This window comes from Acinonyx jubatus, chromosome A1 (assembly GCF_027475565.1).
Source record: "Acinonyx jubatus isolate Ajub_Pintada_27869175 chromosome A1, VMU_Ajub_asm_v1.0, whole genome shotgun sequence".
NCBI lineage: Eukaryota > Metazoa > Chordata > Mammalia > Carnivora > Felidae > Acinonyx > Acinonyx jubatus.
Genome location: NC_069380.1, coordinates 216,430,400 through 216,443,002, shown reverse-complemented (window position 1 = coordinate 216,443,002; position 12,603 = coordinate 216,430,400). Strand labels below are relative to the sequence as shown.

Here is a 12,603-nt window from a genome sequence, read left to right as displayed (position 1 = left end):
ATGGAATAGAATAGAGACTCCAGAATTGCACCCACAAAAGTATGGCCAAATAATCTTTGACAAAGCAGGCAAGAATAGCCAATGGAAAAAATACAGTCTCTTTAACAAATGGTGCTGGAAGAACTGGACAGCAACATGCAGAAGGTTGAAACTAGACCACTTTCTCACACCATTCACAAAAATAAACTCAAAATGGATAAAGGACTGAATGTGAGACAGGAAACCATCAAAACCCTAGAGGAGAAAGCAGAAAAAAAACCTCTCTGACCTCAGCCACAGAAATTTCTTACTTGACACATCTCCAAAGGCAAGGGAAATAAAAGCAAAAGTGAACTATTCAGACCTCATCAAGACAAAAAGCTTCTGCACTGCAAAGGAACCAGTCAACAAAACTAAAAGGCAACCGATGAAATGGGAAAAGATATTTGCAAATGACATATTGGACCAAGGGGTAGTATCCAAAATCTATAAAGAACTCACCAAACTCCACACCCAAAAAACAAATAATCCAGTGAAGAAATGGGCAGAAGACGTGAATAGACACTTCTCTAAAGAAGACATCCAGATGGCCAACAGGCACATGAAAAGATGCTCAATGTCACTCCTCATCAGGGAAATACAAATCAAAACCACACTGAGATACGACCTCATGCCAATCAGAGTGGCTAAAATGAACAAATCAGGAGACTATAGATGCTGGAGAGGATGTGGAGAAATGGGAACCTTCTTGCACTGTTGGTGAGAATGCAAACTGGTGCAGCCACTCTGGAAAACAGTGTGGAGGTTCCTCAAAAAATTAAAAATAGATCTACTCTATGACCCAGCAATAGCTGTTAGGAAGTTACCCAAGGGATACAGGAGTGCTGATGCATAGGGGCACTTGTACCCCAATGTTTATAGCAGCATTTTCAACAATAGCCAAATTATGGAGAGAGCCTAAGTGTACATCAACTGATGTATGGATAAAGAAATTGTGGTTTATATACACAATAGAATACTACATGGCAAGGAGAAAGAATGAAATATGGCCTTGTGCAGCAACGTGGATGGAACTGGAGAGTGTTATGCTAAGTGAAATAAGTCATACAGAGAAAGACAGATACCATATGTTTTCACTGTTATATGGATCCTGAGAAACTTAACAGAAGACCATGGGGGAGGGGAAGGGGGAAAAGTTAGAGAGGGAGGGAGGCAGACCATAAGAGACCCTTAAAAACTGAGAATAAACTTAGAGTTGATGGGGAGTGGGAGGGAGGGGAAAGTGGGTAATGGACATTGAGGAGGGCACCTCTTGGGAGGAGCACTGGGTGTTGTATGGAAACCAATTTGACAATAAATTTCATATAAAAAAGAGAGAATCAGGTGTTCAAAGAATATTTAATGACACAGGCAGTATTAATTTTCTCTATATATGTATGCACAGAGGTATGTAATGATGGGGACAAATTTAAAAAAGCTAGCAGCAATGATAAATATAATAACTTATAATGTAATTTATTTTTAAACTAATTCCAATATTTTGGGGACAAGCTCAGTCGGTTGAGCTTCTGAATCTTGATTTCCACTCACGTCATGATCCCAGGGTGTGAGACTGAGTTCTATGTCCCTCTTATTCTGTGCATGGAGCCTGCCTAAGATTCTTTCTCTTTTTCTCTATCTCCATCTACCCCTCTCCCCAACTTGTGCGCTCTCTCTAAAATTAAAAAAAAAATAATAATAAAAAATAATTTTACTATGTATTCAAGTTTCCTGTTTCCTGTTATTTATTTTGGTTATGTGAGCTAGCAAACAAGGATTATGACAAATACAATAACAGAAATGAAGTGCCAAAAATGAAAGTTAAATAATTAAATAAGTAAAAACTTGAAAAAGGTTTATATCTTCTCACATAATGAACATCCCAAGGCAATTGGGCAGTCCATTGAGTCTCTAAATTAGAGCAGATTTGGAAGTTTCTGACAGTGTTCAGATTTTGTTTTCATCCTCTGAGATATTGAGATTCACTAGGGAAACCTAGCATTCCAAATGTGTTAGAAAATACATAATGTGTCAACACGTTGTGACATGGAGTGATACTAGTAAAAGCTGTTTGGTTCTATTAATAAAACAAAACCAGTTCATTCTAATAGCAGAGAAACTATAAGTCTTTCTTTACTTTTTTTGCATTTGTAGCATTTACTTTATAAACTAAGAGAAATCGTACATATATATATATATATATATATATATATATATATATATATTTAAGACATTTGATGAGTCGTATGGAAATTTCTTTTTCATTTGAGGCTAGTTATTTGCAAATTATATCCAGAACTTTGTTTTTTTTTCCCCCACTTACATTACTACCTTTATTTCTCCTCATCACATCATCACTATTGCTGTCATACAAATAACAAACAAGAGAAGAATATTTGGCAAAACCCATGAATCGGTATAACATTGGTTCATGAAATTTATTTGTTTCATGATTAGCTGTTCTGATGCCACCTTTTCCCAAGTGATAGAGAAGGAGGGAACAAGAGAACTAGGTAAGTGAATTTGACCTTATCAAAACGTTGCTATTTTTTAAATCTCAGTTTGTTTAGAAACATCAAGTGTGTGTGTGTGTGTGTATGTGTGTGCGTGTGTGTGCGCGTGTGTATATGTTTTGATATCTGATTGAATTTTGAAGGTTCTAATCTTGGCTAATACATTGAATTGCTTCCATTTGGTCTATAATATTTTGGAGACATGACAGTGAAACCTGTCTGGGTGTATACTGATTATTGCAGTTTCTATAGAAATGCATGTAACTAATGTGATGTATGACAAGGTGACCCAGTGATAGTGATGGTAGTGATAACAAGTGGACTAGATATCCCAGCACAGTTGTCAACTCAATTTAGTGAGGGAAAAGAAAACCCTGCAAGACTTTTTCCCTTGGGTAGCTTGTTTTTCATCTAGTTTGCTCTTTCATTATTATTACAAATTGAAATTAACTTATTTCCTCAATCTCATCTTTAATATGCTAAGATATGTCAAATGTGTTCAATTGCATTGAACAATTTGAATACATTCTATTTTAATCTTATTGATTATATTGATCTCATTCTGCTCCTCAAACAACACAGCCAAAAATATGCCATCCATTTCTGCAAATGAAACCTCTAGGTAAAGGTTAATTACAAGGCTTTTAAGTGACACAACTGAAAGAGACAATGATCAATTGAAAATAGACCCTAATAGAGTATGAGAATTTTCCCTTACAACATAAGTGTTGGAATTATAAACCACAGATGCCAGTTCCCAGCTTCCCATGCCAGCTGGGGGTACATTTGATCCCACTTTTCCCCATTGGATTTGAAAACTGCTTAATTATCCTTGTATTCTAATGATCGTGTTTGCAGCAGGGCATTGAGACCTAAATCCTTTCTCTACAAGAGATGGTTTCAGTTTATCTGTCTAAAAAGAGTGATTTTTTTCTTATGAAGATACATAGTCAATTTTGATATAGTAAGAAAAAGACACATTTGCATCCTTTCAATTAAAAAAAGTGCAGTAAATCTGTTCTCTGCGTGTGTGTGTGTGTATGTACATGCACGCATGAAGTGGGGGGAGAGATGCAAATTGGCACTTTTTCAGGGACAATCTAGCTATTTGCTATTCCACAGTAGCTTCAGGAGTCTGTGGTGGCAGCTGGTAGTGTTTCTCTGATAGCCATGCTTCCAGGAAACAGCAGAGAGCTAAGACTTAACCTAAAACAATAAACTCAATCCTATTAACCACTTACTACCCTTCCCCCCTTCATACTGATCCCTTTCCAGAAAACATCTGTCTTCCTGGTCTCCCTTTTGCATGCATAAAGTCACTTCTAAAGTTCACAGCTTCCTGAGCATTTTTCTATTCTCTATTTAAAAATGTGTTTTCCCACCATCATCTGACAACCTTTCAACAGCAGAAGTTGTGCCTACTATTTAGTTTTATTGTCTCTGTCAAGAATGCTCTGCTCACATACTAAGCAATGAAGCACATGCATGACTAATGAGCAGCAAAAATTATTGGGGCAATGCTGTGAAATAAGACAATTTCCCTTTAGGGAAATAAACTTTATTGATCTCATCCACCTCCCAGAGCCCTTCCTTCAACTGCTTATTTTGTGCAGGGATGGTTTAGTTTAGTTTAGTTTAGTTTAGTTTAGTTTCAGGGTATTTTTTAGTTTTTCTTTTCTGTATGTTTTTTCCATCATGAGAATCTTACTTTCCACTTATATTGCACATTCATGCATTTAGTGTAAACTAAATTCACTTCAAGACTCATTGATCATCACCACTGTTTCCCCTCTCCTTTTAACTTTCTTGTTGAAATCCATGTTATTAATTCAAATATATTTTCATTAAGACTACTCTTTGATGATATCCTTCTAATAGATACCTAAAAGGTACACTCTTTTAATTTTTGTTGTTGTTCACAAATGCCTTTTTTTTGCCTGGTATGTTTGGTAGTTTGGTTGGGGACATGATAGTTGAATCATAATCTGACCTTCTCAGTAGTCTATAGATGTTCTCCCTTTGTCTTCCACCTTCTATTATTGAAAATGAGAAGTTCCTTAAAAAAATTCTTGCTAATCAGTTGTTTCCTAAAAGGTGGTTCATTTTTTTTAATTCATGGAAGATAGGATTTTATCCAGATATTGCCTTTCCTACTCTCTATTCATTTTCCCTTAACAACAACACATGAGAAATATTCAGGATACATAAATATTTGCTGAGTGCCTACCAATGATGGCTACTCTGCTAGATAAAAATTTAAGCCCCTTTACCGCCTGCTTATTAAATTTAGAGTAGGTAAGTAAAGTGGGCAATTAAACATTTCATTATAAGGACTAATGAGTTACAATTGTTTAGGGATTCGATAAAGTTCTCTCTGTGGAAGCAAACAAATAATGTATTTTAATGAATCATATAAGTCATCTGGGCTTTAAAAAAAGTTTTTTTTCTCTGTTTACTTGAATTTCCAAACTGACCAAATGTCTAAACGTCTTAGTGAGAGAACATAGGGTAATAATCTCTTCCTTTGTATCCTTGTTTCGTTCATCATTTGGGCACTTAGCTTGTTAATTATTGCAAAAACACACAGAAACTAATTTTGCTGAACCTAGCCCAGCATTCATACCCATCTGCAACCTAGACCAAATTTGAGGATTTAATCCAGCTTATATGAGGGGCTAGAGAATTATCGGGTTTAGAAATAAAAAGGAGTCAGCAATACTCTAGACAGAAGAAAGAGCATATGTGAAAGGCTGGAAGCAAGAAAGAGAATAAAAAGCAGGTAAGAGATCATGAAGTACACATAGTGATATTAAAAGTATGGACTTGAATGCTACAAGGAGGCACTGACTGGACACAGATTCTTGATGTGAACTGACCTGAAAAGTCATTCTAGGAGTATCTACAAACAGGAGCGATGCTGGAATGATCTGGTAGTTATGTAATAAACAGGCTTGGAAAACACATAGCCCTCATTTCCACAAGTGCTTTCCATTTAATTCAAAACAATACCAATAAGTAAAACTATCTAAAAACAATCTAATAGGTATAAAGGAGCCCCTATTTTTTGTAATAAAGGGAAATGCTTTTGTAAATTTTGTACTTGATTTCTATCTTAGCTAGTGTAAAACATATTCATTTTGTTTAAAGTTTAGCTGCTTTTTCACTTTTGTAAGAATCTCTTTAGAAAGCAGTCAGTGGGTGTGGGATGTTTCCTGAGACTCGCAGGGTACCTGCAGAAATTCTGAGATTTCCTTAAAAATAAAATAAATTGGGCGGCCTGGGTGGCTCAGTGGGTTAAGCATCTGGCTTCGGCTCCAGTCATGAGCTCATGGTCCTGACTTGGAGCCCCATGTTGGGCTCTCTACTGTTAGCACAGAACCCACTTCTCCCTCTCTCGCTGCTCCTCCCCCACTCACGAACTCTATCTCTCTCTCTCTCAAAAATAAACATTAAAAAAAATAAATCTTGAGAACATAGGTCTGCCCAAAATGAACACAAATCCCTGTTACAACTTAAAAAAAAACAGCTGTTTAGGGTTAGTATTCCAAAATATTTTTAAAAAATCTGATAGAACTCAACACCCATAAACCAAATAACCCATTTAAAAAATGGACAGAAGACACAACCAGACATTTTTCCAAAGAAGACACAGATGGCTAAAAGACACATGACAAGATCCTCAACATCTCTCATCATCAGAGAAATGAAAATCAAAACTACAATGAGATATCACCTCACGCCTGTCAGAATGGCTAAAATCAACAACTTAAGAAACAAGTGTTGGCGAGGATGTGGAGAAAATGGAAACCTTGTACACTGTTGATGGGAATGCAAACTGGTGTAGCCACTCTGAAAAACAGTATGGAAGTTTCTCAAAGAGTTAATAATAAAACTACCTTATGATCCAGTAGTTGCACTATTGGGTATTTACCCCCAAAACACAAAAACACAAATTCAAAGGGCTACATGCAGCACTATTTACAGCAGCCAAAAATGGAAACAGCCTAAGGGTCCATCGATAGATGAATGGATAAAGAAGTGGTATACACACACACACACACACACACACTGGAATATTATTCAGTCATAAAAAGGAACAAAATCTTGCCATTTTCTGTGACATGGATAGAGTATAATGTCAACTGACGTAAGTCAGTGAGAGAAAGAAAATACTATATGATGTCACTCATATGTGAAATTTAAGAAATGAAACAAATGGGCAAAGGAATAAGACAGTGAGAAAGATGGAGAGAGAGACAGAGAGAAACCAAGAAATGGACTCTTTAACTATGGAGAACAAACAGATGGTTACCAGCGGGGAAGTGGGGAGGAGATGGGTGAAATAGATGATGGAGAATAAAGACTACACTTATCAGGATGAACTCTGAGTAATGTATATCATTGTTGAATTACTACATTGTACACACGAAACTAATTAACACTGTATGTTAACTATACTGGAATTAAAATAAAAAACTTAAAAAAATTAAAAACTTATCAACACTTTAATACAGTTGACTAGGAAGAGGGGCATAATCAAAATGCATTTTGTTTGAGGATTTGCAAAACTTGAAAAGTTAGTATTTTCAAGTTATTTAGAAGTTATCATTTAAAGCAGTAATTTAAATGTTTATATTAAAATATTTTAAATGTAATTTAATATTAAGATGTATTATTAAAAAATATACACGTGTTCCACAGAAAGTTTTTGGGATTCTTTTTTGCATTGAAAATATCATTGTCATAAGCTATTGTAACACATCTTGTTCTGTATGAGGCAGTATACTCAGAGGTCAGAAAGTATATTGAACTTGTACATGGTCTTGAGGATATGCATACGTGTATTTGCATATGCACACAGTATATCCTGCTGTGTTAGATTGAAACCTTCTTGAATAAACAATCTTCAACATAATTTTTGTATGCTTTTTCCTTTTAACATGAACTCTGGAAAATAAAGGATAGCTGCTACTCTAATAATTGATAGTTTGGCTGGTTGGCATATCTCCTAGTTCTACTATCATCTAGCATTTTCTCAACATATTTGCCTAGGACTTGTAGTATTTCTTCTTTAAAAACATGAAAAATTCAGCGTGCCTGGGTGGCTCAGTCAATTAAGCATCAGACTCTTGGATTGGGCGGAGGTGGTGATCTCAGTGTCATGGGCTGGGGCCACACGTCGGGCTCTGCACTGACAGTGCAGACCCTGCTTGGGATTGTCTCTCTCTGCTCTCCTTCCCCCACCTCTGTCTCTCTTTCTGTCTCAAGAATAAATAAATAAACATTAAAAAAAACAATAATTTAAATGTTTGAAAAATTCAACAGCAAAGCAATCTGTAAAAACTACACATTTTCCCATAGTAGGAAAATGCTTTATGTATAATAAATATTTATTATTTTTATTTTAAAATGTTTATATTTATTATTTAAATATAAATATTTAAATATCTATTTTATTGAATAACTATTGGACTATTCAGATTGACTTTTTCAGAGTCAATTTTGGTAATCTGTATAGTCAAAGAATGCACCATTTCTTCTAAGTTCCTAATTATTGGCTTTATGATTTTCATAATATTCCTGTGTTATTTTTTTATTGGTAGAGTTGGTGAAAACATTTTCTTTTTTACTCCTGTCATTTATTAATTTTATTTATTTTGAGAGAGAGTGAGAGAGAGAGAGAGCATGAGCAAGGGGAGGGGCATAGAGAGAGGGAAAGAATCCCAAACTGTCTTCCAGCTGTCAGGGCACAGCCCTATAAGGGGCTTAATCTCACCAACCGCTAGACCATGACCTGAGCCAAAATCAAAACTTTGACACTTATTGGTCTAAGCCACCCAGGTGCCTCAAATTCACTCCTGTTATTTTTAAAATGCATTTTCCCATTTTTTCCTCTGGATAAGTGTCTCTACAGATTTACTAATTTTGTCAACAATTTCAAAACATAAACTTAGCATTTTATTGAACAAAATAATAAGGAAAATCTTTCTTTCTTTCTTTCTTTCTTTCTTTCTTTCTTTCTTTCTTTCTTTTATATTTCACTTCCTTTCTCCTTTTTGGGGTTTAATTTTTTATTTTGCATTTCTTCTTGTGTATGTTCGTAGGCATAACATTCTCTAACTTTTCACTTACATAAATTATAATAAATTTTGGAGTGATATAGACTTCTAGATTGACTTTTTATTTTCCCACATTGAAAATGTTATCCTATTGTTTTCTGTTCTGTTTCTGATGAAAATAAAGCTATCAGTATATATTGTTCCCTATATTTAAGATAGCTTATTCATTGGTTGCCCTTTCTTTCTTTTTCTTTTTCTTTCTTTCTTTCTTTCTTTCTTTCTTTCTTTCTTTCTTTCTTTCTTCTCCCTTTCCCTCTCTCTGTCTCTCTCCCTCCCTTTCTCCCTCCCTTCTTTACCTTTATTTTTTCACTGTTGGCTTCCAACATGTTAACTATTTCATACCTAAGCATCATTCTCTCTCTCTCTCTCTCTCTCACTCTCTCTCTCTCTCAGTATTTACTGTTAACATTAGTCAAACTTTTGGATAAATAGGTTTCTAAAAAAAAATTGGGAAGTTTCTAGGTAATGTGCTTTCAAATATTTTTCTGCATAATTTTATTTCTGGGATTCCAATTACATTTAGATTATAATGCTTGAAATTGTCCAAAATAAGAAATTGTTAATTGCTTTCAAACAAATTATTTTTCTGATTATGCTTCAAATACGATAATATATATTAATCTGTTGATGTTTACTTATCTTTTTTCTGCAATCTCCAGTTCACTGTTATGCTCTAGTAATTTTTTCATATTCTACATTGTAATTTTCTTTTCTTTTTTTTTTTTCAACGTTTATTTATTTTTGGGACAGAGAGAGACACAGCATGAACGGGGGAGGGGCAGAGAGAGAGGGAGACACAGAATCGGAAACAGGCTCCAGGCTCTGAGCCATCAACCCAGAGCCGGACGCGGGGCTTGAACTCCCGGACCGCGAGATCGTGACCTGGCTGAAGTCGGACGCTTAACCGACTGCGCCACCCAGGCACCCCTACATTGTAATTTTCAATTCATTAACCTTTAAACACTGGATAAAATAGTTTAATAAAATAATTACAAATAAAAATAAATATTACCATCCTGGTGAATTGCATTAAAAAAACACAAATGTCTGTTTTCACAGTGAAATATCTTAGTTTTTTAGTGACTCTTATTTTTTAGCTATAGAAGCATGAGACCAGAACAAGCAGAGAATCCATTAATATTGCTGCTTAATTATATAGAAAGAAAGATTGATGAATTACTTCTTGTAGATAAACACCATATTTTTATACAATAAAATAATAATAAAATTTCAGTTAGTTAGAGATAACTATAAGTATTAGAGTATTTTTGTTGACTGAATCAGATAATAAACCCATCCATAAATGTAAGAATTCCTCTCCACAATGAATTTCTTAAAAAACAAATATGAAATGCAGATAATTTGGAGTGGTATTTTGCAATTGCTGTTTTTACAATGGGCCTAGAAAAGTATTGTTCAATTTGAGATCTAAGAATTATAGATCCTGAAGAAAGCAGTAAAGTGATCTTCAACCAGTTATCTCTGTTTTCCTGTCTGATATTGGAAAAAATTTTGTGAGCAATAAAAGCAGAATGATCACATGGATAGATAAGAAATAGTAAGTTCTTAAAATAAGCAACCATATGCTCTAGTCTTTGAGAAAGGAAGAATTTCTAGACAAAATGGAAAAAGTCTTTAAGGAAGTAGGCCAGGGAAGGAAGGAAGGAAGGAAGGAAGGAAGGAAGGAAGGAAGGAAGGAAGAAGGAAGGAAGAGTGGGAGTAGGGAAGAAGATACAAAAGCAAGCTTTTAGGAAGTTTGATAAAAATAAAATAGTGGCATAATATAATAAGAAAAAAATTATGCCTTATTATAAAACATAATACAATTAAAACATTATTTTCTTTTTCTCCCCATATTCTTTAAAGAACTGTACTGTCTTAACTTAGGTACATAACAACATACTTTATAGACTGGTGACTTAAACAATACACACTTTTTTCCTTGCAGTTCTGAAGCTTGGAAGTCCAAGGTATCAGCATGGTCAGGTTCTGGCAAGATCTCTCTTCTTGGCGTGTGGATAGTAAACTTCTTAGTATGTGCTCACATGGCAGAAAAAAATAAAAGAAAGCTCTCTGATATCTCCTCTTATAAGGGTACTAAAAACCAATAGATTGTTCAACCTATTGGAAAAGAAAACAATTCTGAAGTTGGGCACCTAGAGAAATAAGTGGAGCAGGTAAATATGAGAAGGGAATTCTTGTATTTGAGATTGTGGAGGATTATCAGTTATTAGAATGGAGTTTCAGGTATGACCATGCTTGGCATGGGTGGCAGAGAAATTTATTGGAGTAGAGAATATCAAGTTAAGGGCAATAGAAAGATCATCTATGGAGACATTACAATCATCATAGTTCAGGACAAAAGAAATATTGTAAAGAATGTCAGAAAACTAAGGGCCACATCTTTAAGATTTTGAGTGAATCAGATGACTACCATCAGGTAGTGAATGGAATAATCAGACAGTATTAGCTTTAAATATGGCTTTCATATTATGTTTAATCAATGTTTTATTTTATGCTGGGCATTACCAAATAGGAACTTTCCAGAGAAGTGCACTGAATAACATATAGTACCTAAAGACACTTTCTTTCACTCATTCCACATACTTTCAGGGGGAAAAAAACTAGTTATGATGGACAAAAGTTATAAGGCAAATGTCAGCTCTAAAAATTCAACATTTTAAACAATGGTCTGGTTTAGAAAGAATGGGTCTCAAGTTACTGGATGTTCAAGCAAAGTCTGTATGACCATCTTTCAAGGATTCTGTAGAGAAGATTAATTATTTCCATGGGAAGGTTTTTTGTTTTTTTTGTTTTTTTTTTTTTACTTCTCCAGCATTCTACCCTTATAATGGAAACAGTAGAAAAATACCACACATTGATATTATAACTTTTCTCTCTACCCTATCCCCTTCTTCTTTCTCCCCCCTCTTTGCCTTCCTTCCTCCTTTCCTTCATTTCATCAAGTGCCAGATACTGTGCTAAGTGCAGTGGATAAACAGTTAAAAATACATTCAGTGAATCCAGGTATTGTACTTCTAGTGTAGGGACAGGAAATCAAAAAGTTGATTTTAATCACCCTTGATTTATATTTCATATAAATATCTTCAAATATACTTGTATCTTCAAATATACTTGTATATATGGAAGTCAAGGATCGGTTCACAGAGGAGAAAATGCTTGAGCTAGCTCTGTACGATGAAGTAGGTTTTCATAGTTTGAGAAAAGGGAAAACAAATTTTAAAAGCTAGAAAAAGCATCTGACTAGATGTGGAGGCCCATAACTGGAGACACCAGGAAAAGTTAACACCTGTTAACTTTGGTAAAAGGTAACTGTAATTGGAGGAATGGGGCTGCCAGAATTGACTGGAAGGTGAGGCACAGACTACATGCAGGAGCTTGGTTATAAAAATCTTTGCACTTGAACTCGGAAACCAAAGAATTTATGATTTGTTTTCTGGTTTCTTATGTGTCTATTTCTCCTAAAATATAAAAGTGGTCATGTCACGTCTTCAGTGTGGCAGTTGAGTCCAACCTTTTGTCTCAATAATCCTTCTAAATCCCATTGGTACCTATTCTCCCTCACCCTTTTCAATAAAGGGTAAAACACTTGTACTCCACCCCCTACCAAGTTCTTCTAGAGCTGTATGTTCTCTTTTGCCTCAGAGTCTGGTTGAAGCTGTTCATTCTATTTGGGACAATCATTTCATCCAGAATTCTTTAAGACCCAATGCCTCCATTTTCCTTATCTTCAATTTGCAAATTCACATGCAACTTTCACGTTACAGTTGATTGCAAAGGCTTTGGCTGACTCTGAAACATTGCTAGGTCCTCTATTTACAGGCTCCCATAGGAATTCTGTTTTCATATTTATGGTACACATATCATTGCTAGATAAATTTAAGCCTTTCATCTTCAACTATAAGTGCCATGAGAGCAGGAGCTCTGAATTC

The 12,603-nt window shown here is 35.0% G+C and overlaps 1 long non-coding RNA gene across 3 annotated transcripts in view; it reads left to right on the top strand.

Annotated features, from left to right (window-relative positions):
• The window catches only part of LOC113603895 (uncharacterized), a 127,191-nt gene that overhangs the window by 85,273 nt on the left and 29,315 nt on the right, over window positions 1-12,603 (top strand). For 2 of the 3 annotated variants that reach the window (XR_008289944.1, XR_008289946.1), the window contains exon 3: window positions 2,476-2,531. The exons of the other annotated variant lie outside the window; for it this stretch is intronic. This is a non-coding gene — a long non-coding RNA (uncharacterized LOC113603895). The remainder of the gene's footprint in view (window positions 1-2,475; window positions 2,532-12,603) is intronic. 3 annotated transcript variants of the gene reach the window in all.